The sequence below is a fragment of the Heptranchias perlo genome, chromosome 20 (genome assembly GCF_035084215.1).
Source record: "Heptranchias perlo isolate sHepPer1 chromosome 20, sHepPer1.hap1, whole genome shotgun sequence".
NCBI lineage: Eukaryota > Metazoa > Chordata > Chondrichthyes > Hexanchiformes > Hexanchidae > Heptranchias > Heptranchias perlo.
This window is the reverse complement of record NC_090344.1, coordinates 15,193,728-15,207,295: the sequence shown is the minus strand read 5'-3', so window position 1 is coordinate 15,207,295 and position 13,568 is coordinate 15,193,728. Positions and strand designations below refer to the sequence as shown.

Here is a 13,568-nt window from a genome sequence, read left to right as displayed (position 1 = left end):
AGAAACGTTTGTCTGTTCTATCCGTGGGAGAAGATTTCAAACATCAGTGTGAGTGGAAAATCACCGAGACACACACACCCAAGTGAGTGTTCCAGTGCACTGACTGTGGAAAGAGCTTTAACCAGTTACACAGACAGAAAAAACATCACACCATTCACAGCGGGGAGAAACCGTACACGTGTTCTGTGTGTGGACGAGGCTTCGACTGATCGTCCAACCTGGAGAGACACAAGGACACCCGGACCATGGAGAAACCGTGGAAATGTGGGGACTGTGGGAAGGGATTCAATTACCCATCACAGCTGGAAATTCATCGACGCAGACACACCGGGGAGAGGCCGTTCATCTGCTCCGTGTGTAAGAAGAGATTCACTGAGTCATCCCAGCTGCTGACACACCAACGAGTTCACTCTGATGAGAGATCTTTTACATGCTCTGACTGTGGGAAGAGCTTTAAAAGCAGCAACATACTTCTGAGACATCAGCACGGTGACACTGGGGAGAGGCCGTTCATCTGCTCTGTGTGTAAGAAGAGATTTACTCGTTCGTCCACCCTGCTGAAACACCAGCGAATTCACACTGGGGAGAGGCCATTCTCCTGCTCAGTGTGTAAGAAGAGATTCACTCAGTCATCCACCCTGCTGAGACACCAGCGAATTCACACTGGGGAGAGGCCATTCTCCTGTTCCGTGTGTAAGAAGAGATTCACTCAGTCATCCAACCTGCTGAAACACCAGCGAGTTCACACTGGGGAGAGGCCATTCTCCTGCTCAGTGTGTAAGAAGAGAATCACTCAGTCATCCAACCTGCTGAGACACCAGCGAGTTCACACTGATGAGAAACCTTTTAAATGTTCTGACTGTGGGAAGAGATATAAAATCAAAAGGAATCTGCTGACACACCAACGTACTCACACTGGGGAGAGACTTTTTAAATGTTCTGACTGTGAGAAGGGCTTTAAAAGCACAAATGATCTGCTGAAACACCAACACACACACTGGGGAGAGACTGTTCACCTGCTCCGTGTGTGGGAAGGGATTCACTCAGTCATCACACGTGCTGAGACACCAGCGAGTTCACATATGACTGCAGGGGTTGGATTCTGCTGTTAATCCCATCCTGGACTGAACCATGTTCATTCTGACAGTTGGGGTTTGTTTCTGCTGATGTCAATAACCCCTATAACTGGGCTGGAGTTTAATATTCTGGATATCTGTAAAATCAATTAGCTTTGTTTTAAACTCTTTATTGTTGATTTTGGTCTTTCCCACCTGAGTGTTTAGCATCACCTGGCTGGATCTCAGAAAGGACAATCTGGGGGGAGGATCGTCCGGTGGGAACAGAACTTCAGCCTGGACACAGTCCTTCAGGGCCACACTGAGAGGGGAAAACGGCACTTTGGTCTTTCTCGTCTCTCTTCACTGACAGTAAAGTCGCCGTGCGGGTTTATCTTGTGTGTAAGAAATGTGTCCCAGCCGCTCTCTTTCATGGTTCAGATCTCCTCGGCACGGAACAGAAGGGTCCTTTCCAATGGAGTCAAGAAGGACAATGGTGAATGCTGGAAAAGTGCTGTCAAATCAGAGATTGGTGTAAAACTGTGATCGATTCGTGACTGGAAGTGAAACGGCAGGTTTAAGTCTCCAGTCTAAAAATAACTGGTAATTATTCTATGAAGATTTAAATTGTTTGTGTGACAGTCCTGAGTCCACCAATTAAGGAAGGCGAAAATAAACCCATTTAAAATCAGTGGGTTAAAGCGTGCAATAAAATAGCAGAAGAGGTAATTCACATGAGCCTGTTAACTGCTGGTACAATTATACAACAGGCATTTGATCTGTAGGTAAAGAAGGATCTGCGGTGTGTTTCCAGAATTCCCTGTTTTATTGATGTCTTTGTGTTCGACACCAGGATAATGAAAGATACACGACCCTGACCATTCACGGGGTGGGGGCGATCCCGACAGTTACTCTGGGATCACCCCCGCTGCGGAACTCAACCACTGACCCTGCTGAAGGTTGCAGGCTCAGGGAGTGGGGCCTCCAGGAGTGGACTGTAAGAAAGCTGGGTTTCAGTATCCTGACAAATATATGCCGAGGAACCAGAGGAATCCTTACTAAGGAACCGTCTGGGATTTTACCTGTCAGTGGAGGTCTTGTGGTGAATGATTCCTGACTCCCCGAACTGTCTTACATTTCACTCAGGTCAGGCCAGGATGAATTCAGTTCACAGGAGAATTGGGACAAATATCACCCACAATCAAGGGAGACAAAAGCAAACATTAGAGAAGCTCAGAGATCTTTGGAAAAGAAGATGGTGCACAATTTTAATAATAGTCAAAGCTTTTCCAGCTGCGTCAGGAGTCAGAAGACCATGAAAGATGGATAAGGGCCACTGAAAGAAAGTTCAGGACAGATTCCCGGGCTATGGCAGAGCTGTTAAATGACTATTTCTCATCAGTCTACACTCCTGTGGATGATGCTCAGATTCCAGCTGTGGGATGTGCTGTCTACAATAGCATCATAAATATTAAAATAGAAAGGGATGTGATCTTGGATAATATATGAAATCTCAAAATACTTTGTGCTCCAGGTCCAGATGATATCCACCCCCGGGTGTTTAAAGAGATGGGACGGGTGCTCTGTGAGCCCCTTGCCTGTATCTTCAACTGCTCAATAGAGTCAGGGATTGTTCCCTAAGATTGGAAGGTAGCTCACGTAGTTCCCATTTTCATTAACGGGGACAAATCAGAGCCGGGGAATGACAGGCCCATCAGTGTGACCTCGATCAGAGGGAAGATGCTTGAAGGGATCCTTAGAGATGCTGTTTATTATCACGGGGAAAAAGAAGGAGCCATTAGAGATACTCAACACGGCTTCCGGGAAAGAAGGTCGTGTCTCACAAACTTGCTGGAGTTTTTTGAAGAAGTTACCGGATTAGTGGATGAGGGTAATCCGGTTCACATTGTCTATCTCAGGGGTGCGAAACTCATTTTCTATGGTGGGCCTGATCCGATATCCTGGCACTTGGCCTGGGCCACATTCAACAAAAGTTGTAAACTAGAAATAGATGAAGATGGACTATATTGGTGCTTACTTGCATTTGGGTTTCATTTACTGCTACTGCGGCTCCCGATACCTGGCACCTCTTAGCTTGAACCATTGCATCAACATTTGGAGTAAATGACTGGGCTGAGGCCTGTCTTGGATAAAAACATGAGGACCACTTGTCATTACAGTACTTTGTGCCCCAAACACTAACCGTGGAAGTGAATTTCACAGTCTCACAACTCCCTACGTAAAGAAGTTGCTCTTGAACACTGCTCTATAACAGATAGCAGGGGTTAAGGGTCGCTACTCAGACTGTATAAGGTGGAATGAGGTGTTCCACAAGGTTCGGTTCTGGGACACTGTTCACAATTTACATAAACGATTTGGACTCGGGAATCGGAAGTACAATTTCAAAATTTACGGATGACACCAGATTAGCGGGGCGGGGGGCTGTGGGTGGGTGGGGTGGGGTATAGATAATATTGATGAAGATTGCGACCAAATACAAGAAAACATTAATAAACTGGCAAAATGGGTGTATAATTAGCAAATGAATCTAAATGCAGATGCGGGTGAAGTGGAGCATTTTGGTAGAAAGAACAAGGAGGCCGCATGCTACTTGGACAATAAGAGTCTAAATGTCCTTGGTTCCAAAGAAAACAATCCCAGCCTATCCAATCTTTCATCATAGCTAAAATTCTCAACTCCTGGCAACATCGTCGTAAATCTCCTCTGTACCCTTTAATATTCTCTCTCTCTCTCTCTCTCTGCCATTTGGGTCTCTTTCTCTCTGTCTGTGTAATTGACACAATGTTTATTCAGTGTACTGGGACGTACTGTTCTCCGTGACTGGCCTGTTTGAACAACACGACACCTTTTGATTGGTGTGATGCTGTCCCAGCCTAATATAAGATATGCAATTTGAGAACCTTTCACTCATTCACCAGACGAAGGGGATAATCTCCGAAAGCTTGTGATTTTAAAATAAAATTGTTGGACTATAACCTGGTGTTGTAAGATTCCTTACATTTGTCCACCCCAGTCCATCACCGGCATCTCCACATCATGGCCCTCTCTAGAGCAATCACATCTTTCCCCTAATGTGGTGACCAGAACTGTACGCAGTACTCGAGCTGTGGCCTTACTCGTGTTTTATGTAGTTGTCAGATAACCTCCCTGCTATTATATCCTATGCCTAGGCTAATAAAGGAAAGTATCCCGAATGTCTTCTTAACCACCTTATCTACCTGTCCTGCTACCTTCAGTGATCTGTGGACATGCACTCCAAGTTCCCGCTGTTCGTCTCCACCTCTCCGTATCCTCCCAAGCAATGTGGTTTCAGAGCAACTAATTCTGGAACGTCTCACTTGATAATACAAGTCATAAGTCGAAACCAATTTGGTGAAGGGAGACCAATATTGGTGACTGGAAATAGTTAGTGTACAACTTGATATTACTGCACACCGGAATAGAAAACGAGATTGGATGGACAGAAGAGGTCTGACAGGATGGCCAAGCGGTTGTCGGAGGCAGTGAACGTTTACACTGGCTGCACAGTGAGAGCGGCTCGTTGGTCTCGGGATATGATTCTCGCTTCGGGGGTTTTATTGATTGATATGCGAGAGATCCTGGGTTCAAATCGCGGACGAGCCCTGCTGTCTCGCTGCTTTTAGTGAAAAGTCTCCAATTGGATTCTGACATCTTTCCAGTGTTGCTGTTGGTAGAATTGAATTACATCCAGAGCATGTTTGAGCTCCAGAGGACAGAGTTCGGAAGTTTCCATGTCACAACACAAGTGAAGTAAATAAAATGTCTCAAGATGATGAGGAGATTGAAGCTGACTGTGAATTTATCTCAATTCAGACGGTCTCATTGATATTGGATGATGGGATAGAGAGCCAAATATCCAAGTTTGCTGATGACACCAAGATGGGCAGCATTGTAAGCAGAGTAGATAGAGGCATAAAATTACAGAGAGACAGTAATATAATAAATGAATGGGCAAAACTGTGGCAAATGGATTTGAATTGACGCAAGTGTGAGGTCATCCACTTTGGACCTAAAAAGGATAGATCAGAATACGTTCTAAATAGAGAAAAACTCGAAACTGTGGAGTTCCAAAAGGACATAGGGTCCATGTACATAGATCATTAAATATCATGGACAGGTACAGAAAATAATCGAAAAGGCTAATGGAATGCTGGCCTTTATATCTCGAGGAATAGACGACAAGGGGACAGACATTATGCTACAGCGATACAAACCTCTTGTTCGACCACACCTGGAGTACTGTGTTCAGTTCTAGCACCGCATCTTAGGAAGGATATATTGGCCGTGAATGGAGTGCAGCGTAGATTTACTAGAATGATACCTGGACTCCAAGGGTTAAATTACGAGGAGAGATTACACAAACTGGGGCTATATTCCCCGAAATTTAGTAGATTAAGGGCTGATTTGATCGAAGTTTTCAAGATATTAATGAGAACTGATGGGGTTGATGGGATTGATGGAGAGAAACCATTTCCGCTGGTTGGGGAGTCCAGGATGGGGGAACATGGCCGAAACATTAGAGTCAGTACTTTCAGGATTGAAGTTAGGAAATACTTCCATCAGCAAAAGGAGGTGGAAGTTTGAAAATCTTTTTCGCAAACGGCAGTTGATGCGAGCTCAATTGTTGATTTCAAAGCTGAGATTGAAATTATTTTGTTCACCAAAGGTATTAAGAGATATGCGGCGAAGGCCCATATATGGAGTCACGTCACAGATCAGCCATGATCTCATTGAATTGTGAAACAGGCTCGAGGTGCCCAAATGACCCACTCCTGTTCCCAAGTTCCGCATGGTCCAGAATGCAAAAACTTGCTGCATTGGCCGGGAATCGAACCCGGGTCTCCCGCGTGGCAGGCGAGAATTCTACCCCTGAACCACCAATGCTCATAAAGGCTGCCTTGCTTGTTTCCATTTGAAATGATCGCTGAACGAACATGCCGTTTGCTGTTGGGATGGCCGAGTGATTGAAGCGTTGGTCTCAAAATTCCAATGGTGTTTTTCTCCCTCGATTTGAATTCTGCTCGCAGCGTCACTGTTTAAAGATCTCTTCAATGCTGAAATAGAAAAAATGGAGTTAGTTGACCGCATTTATTTCTCGCTCAGCATGACAGATATTTCAGCGTGGCCGGTGCTTTTGATTGGGTGCCCAAACTTCTCTTGAAAGATTTCAAGACCCGAGAAGGAATCTCTCCCAATCTGTAACTTAAATTCTGCTAGTTTACAAGACCTGACATTTATACTCTTTATTTTCTTTTCGTGCATCTCTCTATCTCCCCCTGTCTCTGACTCTTGTCTCTCTGTGTTGTCCCCGATGTAATTCTGAGGCTTCCTTGAACAGCGAAGGCTGATCTAAACTGCAAAACCAGCAGAGAAGGGTAAACAATTAAAAGATTGAGGCGGTTGGACAAGTAAAGGTGGAACCCAGCTGATAAATTCGGAGCTAATGTACCCACATTTATGTCTCTTCGCCCTCATCGTGAATGGAAGCAGCAATTTGAGTAAAGTGTACTTATGGTAGAGTGTAAACTATGACGATGCCGAGACAGACGACAATGTCGTTTCGGAGCAATTCGTTCTGTAAATTGTTACTTGAAAATACAAGTCGTACATTCAAAACGAATTTGATAAAGAGAGGCTAATATTGTCGATGTGAAATAATTCGTGTACAACCTGATGTTGCTCTACATCGTACATCGTACAAGAAAGCGAGATTGGAGGGACAGGGCGTTCTGAAAGGATGGTGGATCGGCTTCAAGGCAGCGAAATTTTACAGTGGCTGCACGGCTCTGTTGCCAGTTGGTCTTTGGGTCTGATTCTCGCTCAGGGAGTTTCACTGGTTCAAGTGCCGGATCAGCCCCGTTGTGTCCCCATTTTTGGTCAAAAATCACCAATTGGCTTCTCATAGCTTTTCAGCGGTTTTGACTTATCTCCAGCAGAGCATGTTTTAGCGCCAGAGGACAGAATGCAGAGGGTTTGTCCACGCAACACACAGAGACGAAATGAAGACAAGTTTTCTAGAAGTTGTACTGACTGAAGCCGGCAAATTAATTTATCCCAACTCAGGCGATCTCACGGGTACAGAATACAAAAGGTAAAGGATGCTGAATTGGACTGGAACCAAATCCCTGATTTCCCACCGGCAGGCGAAGATACTAACACTGAAAGACTAATGCACACACAACTGCAGGCTGCACGTGTAGCGTTGGGTACATGTCCAGAACATGCAGTCTGGCAGAGTTCCCGTGATAACCCTACGCAGTCTGCTCCACTGCCGTGCAGTTCCTGTGGGTTACGTAAGGAGTGGGTCAAACATAGCCGTGTAATTCAATGGGGGGCTTGAAACCACCGCACACCGCCACTGTGAAATGCTCAAATAAATAAGAGCTGTAGTTACCAGGCAGTGTTTACTCCCTCAGAGCAAAAAGGATAATCCAGCCCATTGTTCACCTAAAAGATTTCACGACATGAGACTGAATTTATTTTAACCTGTACTTTAAATTCTGCTCAATCACAGAATTTGGAGATTTATACTATTTTTCTTTGCATGCATCTCTCTATCTCTGTCTGTGTTCCTTCTTTCTCTCTATTTCCCCTGATGGAATTATCAGGCTTCCTTGAACGGCCAGGTCTGGAAACCCGGGATGGGACAAGGCTGTCGGATCTTCAGTCCAGTTGCTTTATTTCGACGGGATGAGCTTTGCTGTTTTTCGTCTCCGCTTTCGGAAAATATAAACCCAGATGGAAATTCCCCTCCTCGGGTCCGGTCACCTCCCGGTAATGGAAATGAACCCGATCTATCACTCGGTCTTAATATCTGGATTCTCATTGCTTAAGATTAAAATTACGGGGCTACAGCTATTCTCAGGACACATTTTAGAAATTAACACATAACAGACGTATTCGGAAACGTGGGATTAAAGGGCAGGTGATAACCTGGGCACATAATTGGCTAAAGGGAAGGAGGCAGAGAGTAGTGGTGAACGGATGTTTTTCTGACTGGAGAGAAATATGCAGTGTGATCCCCCAGGGGTCGGTATTAGGACTATTGCTTTTCTTGTTTTTATAAATGACTTGGATGTGGGAATAGGGAGTACGATTTCGAATTTTGCGGATGATTCAAAACTTGGCAACGGAGCAAATAGTGAGGAAGATAGTAGCAGATTTCAGGAGGACATAGACAGACTGGTGAAACGGGAAGTCACGTGACAGATTTAACGCGGATCAGTTTGAAGTGATGCACTTTTGGAAGAAGAACAATTTATGGCTGGTTGCAAGAGCAGAGGGACCTGGGGTGCATATTCACAAAACAGGGCAAGTTGATAAGGCGGTTAAGCAAGCGAATGGGGTACTTCGCTTTGTAAATAGGACATTGAATATAGAAACAAGGACGTCATACTAAACCATTACAAATCATTGGTTCGGCTCAGCTGGAATATATTGTACGGTTCTGGGCACCACACTTTAGAATGAAAAGGCATTGAAGAGGATTCAGAGCAGGTTGACCTGGATAATACCAGGGTTGAGGAACTTCAGTTATGTGGAGAGATTGGAGAAGCTGGAATTATTCCACTTACAGCAGAGAAGGTTAAGGAGTGAATCTAATGGATGTATTCAAAGTAATGAGGGGTTTTGAAAGATCAAGTAGGTAGGAATTGCTTCCTCTGGCAAGTGGGTCAGTAACCAGAGGTCATTGATTTAAAATAATTGGCAAAAGAACTAGAGGGGAGTTGAGGAGAATTTTAACCGTGAAATTCGGCTTTTCTATTCCCTTATGAATATCGCAGATTATAATGTCCAGGCGGGGTGGGACTGAATGGGAGATTGGAATGGAAGCTCATCAGAATGAACTTGGTCTCATCAGTTTTTGTTATTTTTCCTACCAGTTGCCCGATGCAGGCGGTGAACCTTCTTCTCGAGAGAGGATCGTCATTTCAGTTCAGAAGGAAAAAGGTATCAAGAAAATCGGGTGACACAGACACGGAATGATCCGAGACTGACAGCAATTCCCATTTAAACTGACACAGACACGGAATGATCCAGGACTTACAGCACATCCCTTTTAAACAGACACAGGCACGGAATGATCCGGACATAAATCATCATTATGGTACATAAGTTTTTCTTACGTTGACCATAAGATTTGCTCCTTTTACAATGACTCCGCTTTTCTCATTGATACTTCGCGACCATTCTCATTTCAACACGTTCGTGGAAGGAACTTTTGCTGATTTCAGCAAACAACGCAAAAACCTCTGCCCGCCGTTTCGAGAAGGATGGGACTTCAACCAGACCTGCTGGACATACTGAATGACGGAAAGAAGACTGAAACACAATAACGACGAGGGTGGGATTCGAACCCACGCGTGCAGAGCACAATGGATTAGCAGTCCATCGCCTTAACCTCTCGACCACCTCGTCACATAAGGAAACCTGCGAAATCCCTTTTATTCAAAATGAAAATACTGGTTATGTTGCCAATCTGAAATAAAAACAGTCAATGTGGATATCCTCAGCAGGTCAGGCAGAATCTTTCGACATCGAAACATAGTTAACGTTTCAGGTCGATGACCATCACATGAGTATTACATCACACTCCTGACTTGCGCCTTGCAGATCGTAGAACAGCTTTGGAGAGTCACGAGGTGAGTCACTCACCGCAGAACATCCAGCCTCTGACCTGCTCTTGCAGCCACAGTATCTATGTGGCTGGCCCAGTTAAGTTTCTGGTCAATGGTGATCCTCAGGATGTTACTCGGGGGGATTTGGTAATGGTAATCTCCCACAGAAGAGATTTACTGGAAAGATTCCAGGGATGAGGGTCTTTAGTTACATGGATAGATTGGAGAAGCTGAGGTTGTTCTCCTTCGAACAGAGAAGGTTGCGAGGAGATTTGATAGAAGTATTCAAAATCATGAAGAGTGTAGATAGAGAGAAACTGATCCCGTTGGCGGAAGGGTCAAGGACCAGAGCACATAGATTTCAGGTCTTTGGCAAAAGAACCAAAGTTGAAGGAAAAACATTTTTTACACAGCGAGTGGTTAGGATGTGGAATGCACCGCCCGAGGGGGTCTTGGAGGCAGATTCAATCATGGCCTTCAAAAGGGAACTGGATAAGTATTTGAAAGGAAAAAATACAGGGCTGCAGGGAAAGGGCGGGGGAGTGGGTCTTGCTGGATTGCTCTTGCAGAGAGCCGGCAAGGACTCAATGTGCCGAATGGCCTCTTTCCGTGCTGTAACATTTCTATGATTCTATTCTATTTGTGGGAGGCGATGCAAAACGACCGGAGCGTGACGTCAATCGACCTGCTCATGTCCATTCCCTGATAATAAATCCTAGTGTGAGGGAAAGAAGAAATTCATAATTATGGTACTTATTTTTTTATCTTATGCTGACCATAAGAGATACTCGGTTTACCAGGGGGCCATTGTGCACTTTGATTGATACTTCACCGAGATCACACTTTACACTCCCAACACCTCCGTGCAAGAAACAGTTCGGGTGAGAATTTGACTTTGCTGATTTGAGCAAACAGATGTTCGCCAGCAAAGCGGAAAGGCACTTCTTAGAAAAGAAGGATTTTTGGTGAAGAGACCAAACTGAACAGCGCCAGCAAATTCTTACAGCGGTGGAATTCGAACCCTTGCAATTCAGAGATCAAATCTAACATTTTCGAAAACTAAGCCACTGTCCCACATGGAAATCGATTCGTTGCGGCTGAAAGATGTCATAGAGCTGAAACGTTACCTCTGGCTCTTTCTCCACAGGCGCTGCCTGACCTGCTGAGTGTTTTCAGCATTTTCTGGTTTCATTTTTATGATTTCAGAATGGCTGTTTTCCTGAAAACACTCAATTTGACCAAAGGACAAAGCTCGCACTTCACTTTCCCCGCGCGCTTTAAAGTCTGTCGTTTCCGAACAAAATCCCCTCCACGCCGGACATTCAAAGGACCTTTCACTCACGGCCAACCTCCTGTAATCGACACTTTTTCACCACTGCCGCTCTTTGCATTTCTCCTCATTCCTTTTCAATCGGACATTTCCACAGACCTGTTAAAATCAAGTGGAACATTTCCGACCTGACTGCACCGCCCAGATTGCCAAAAGTGCACATTTCAGCCGTCATTCGCAGCGATGCAGCGCCGCCCGTCTCTCCCGTCCATCAACTGCTCGGGGAAAAGCGCCAACGACCATGGAAACAAAACCCAGTTCTTCAGTTAACATCCCCCGTGTCACAAGATACCCCATGGAAATTTCACGGAGAAGTATGCCGCTGTCCTTCCGATTGCCAGCCCTGCTTTCTTCGTTCTTGTCTCTGGAGCAGTCTCGCAGGTGGGAATGTTTCAAGGCACAAATGAACATTGGTGCGAACGGGACATGTGCCCCCGAGTAACAGCGGTCGAAGTGGAGCAAACTTAAAGACATAAGAATGTGAAAGTGAGTGTTAGAGTCGGTAAGGCCGCAGTAAAGTCTCAATGAAATGGACCATGATTGTGGAAGGAAAAAAATCTGGAAGAAGCGGCGGGTCTGAATTTTGGATCTTTCAGCAGAGACACATGAGAGAACAAAGACAGGATACAGACAAATGTGTTGGAGGCAGAAAGAAAAAGAACGAATTAAGAGGAATGAAAAGAGAGTGAAAGAAAGGATGGGATAGAAGGCGATGAAAGAAAGAAAGAAAGAAAGACGGGAGAGAGAAAGACAACCGTGCAATACTCACCCGGCAAACGGGCGCTGCTCCCAATCGGCTGCACTTCGCCCCACTGACCCTCGTCCCATTCACAACATCCTACAATACACTGTCAATGCTGTGCAGTGAAACAGAGAATTTAAAGATATAAAGACACTCACACACCGTCCTACAATACACTTTCAATACCTGTGCAGTGAGACAGCGAGTTTCAAGGTATAGAGACACTCACACACCGTCCTACAATACACTTTCAATACCTGTGCAGTGAGACAGCGAGTTTAAAGGTGTAGAGACACTCACACACCGTCCTACGATACACTTTCAATACCTGTGCAGTGAGACAGCGAGTTTCAAGGTATAAAGACACTCACACACCGTCCTACAATACACTTTCAATACCTGTGCAGTGAGACAGCGAGTTTCAAGGTATAGAGACACTCACACACCGTCCTACGATACACTTTCAATACATGTGCAGTGAGACAGCGAGTTTAAAGGTATGGAGACACTCACACGCCGTCCTACGATACACTTTCAATACATGTGCAGTGAGACAGCGAGTTTAAAAGTATAGAGACACTCACCTTTTTGTTCAAAAGTAGCACATCCCAGGAATATTAGAGACCGAGGGTCAGTTTCCCTCTCCTGATGTAGCTAAGGCTTGTCAGTCAAGAGTCCCCTCCTCCCAGTATTGGCTGTGGAGGAAGTACAGTGTAGATTTAATGGAATACCTTCAGCCTGACCGAGGTTATTCTGACTGGCCAGTAATTACTCGATCTATCCCTTTCTCCCTTTTTAAACAACGGTACATCTTTAGCAGTCCTCCAATCCTCCGGCATCACACCTGTAACCAGGGAGGATTAGAAAATGATGGTCAGAGCATCCGTTATTTCCTTTCTTGCTTCTATTAACAACCTGAGATATATTTCATCCGGGCCTGGGGATTCAGGTGGAATGATTTGGGTACTTTCTATTTTCTGTTTGCAAAAGTTTGCACCGCAGGTCAAGATCACAAGTCTCGGTCAAAATTAGGACCACTTCTGGGTTTAAACCTCAAATCGTGAATTATACCACAACTCCAACGATCCCAAAAACAAATAAATTAACGTGTTACAGACACATTCTATGAGAGGTCTGTCTGTACAATGAAAGGGCGTTTTTGATCAGTCAGTCTGATATCCGTTTCCTCCTGAAGCTTGAACAAATACAAATTCCACACTCTTATTTTGTCGTTTAATTCCACAAATTAGGTGAAAATAATATCTATCAGCGACACGTTACTGTCTGTTTGGGGTTCAGACCGTTTTATCTTTGTCTATTTCGCTTGTCCGTTTCCCTGTGCATCCCAATTTCGCCTGCATTTCTCTCTGTGTTTAACTTTGTGTATCCCTCAGTGCGTTGATACACGGATGATTATGTGTGCTTGTGTTTGTTACATTAAATAAATTAGGGGTTCAGACAATTCTCGCTCTGACATTGGACAACTATTGACCCAAACTTTACAGCGAAGTGTTGTTTATTATGGTGCCGAAACTAAAAAATCGTAAGAGGTCCAAAAAGGGAAAAGGAGATAAACTTGTGAGGGAAAATATTGACAACAATCAAGGTTTTTACACGTATATTAAGAGAAAGAAGGGTGACTAAGAGTAACGTGGGCCCCTTAAAGACAGATGGAGGTGATATTGTAATTGAAAATCAGGAAATGCCAGAGTTGCTAAATATTTACTTTTCATCGTTCTTCACAGAAATGGATGGGGCTAACATACCAGAGACACGAGGAA

General features: G+C 44.6%; 2 non-coding genes across 2 annotated transcripts; both read right to left on the bottom strand.

Annotated features, from left to right (window-relative positions):
• Positions 1-5,910: 5,910 nt before the first annotated feature.
• trnag-gcc (transfer RNA glycine (anticodon GCC)) lies at positions 5,911-5,981 on the bottom strand. Its single transcript has one exon. It is a non-coding gene; the product is annotated as a tRNA-Gly (tRNA).
• A 3,452-nt stretch (positions 5,982-9,433) lies between these two features.
• trnas-gcu (transfer RNA serine (anticodon GCU)) lies at positions 9,434-9,515 on the bottom strand. Its single transcript has one exon. It is a non-coding gene; the product is annotated as a tRNA-Ser (tRNA).
• Positions 9,516-13,568: the final 4,053 nt, after the last annotated feature.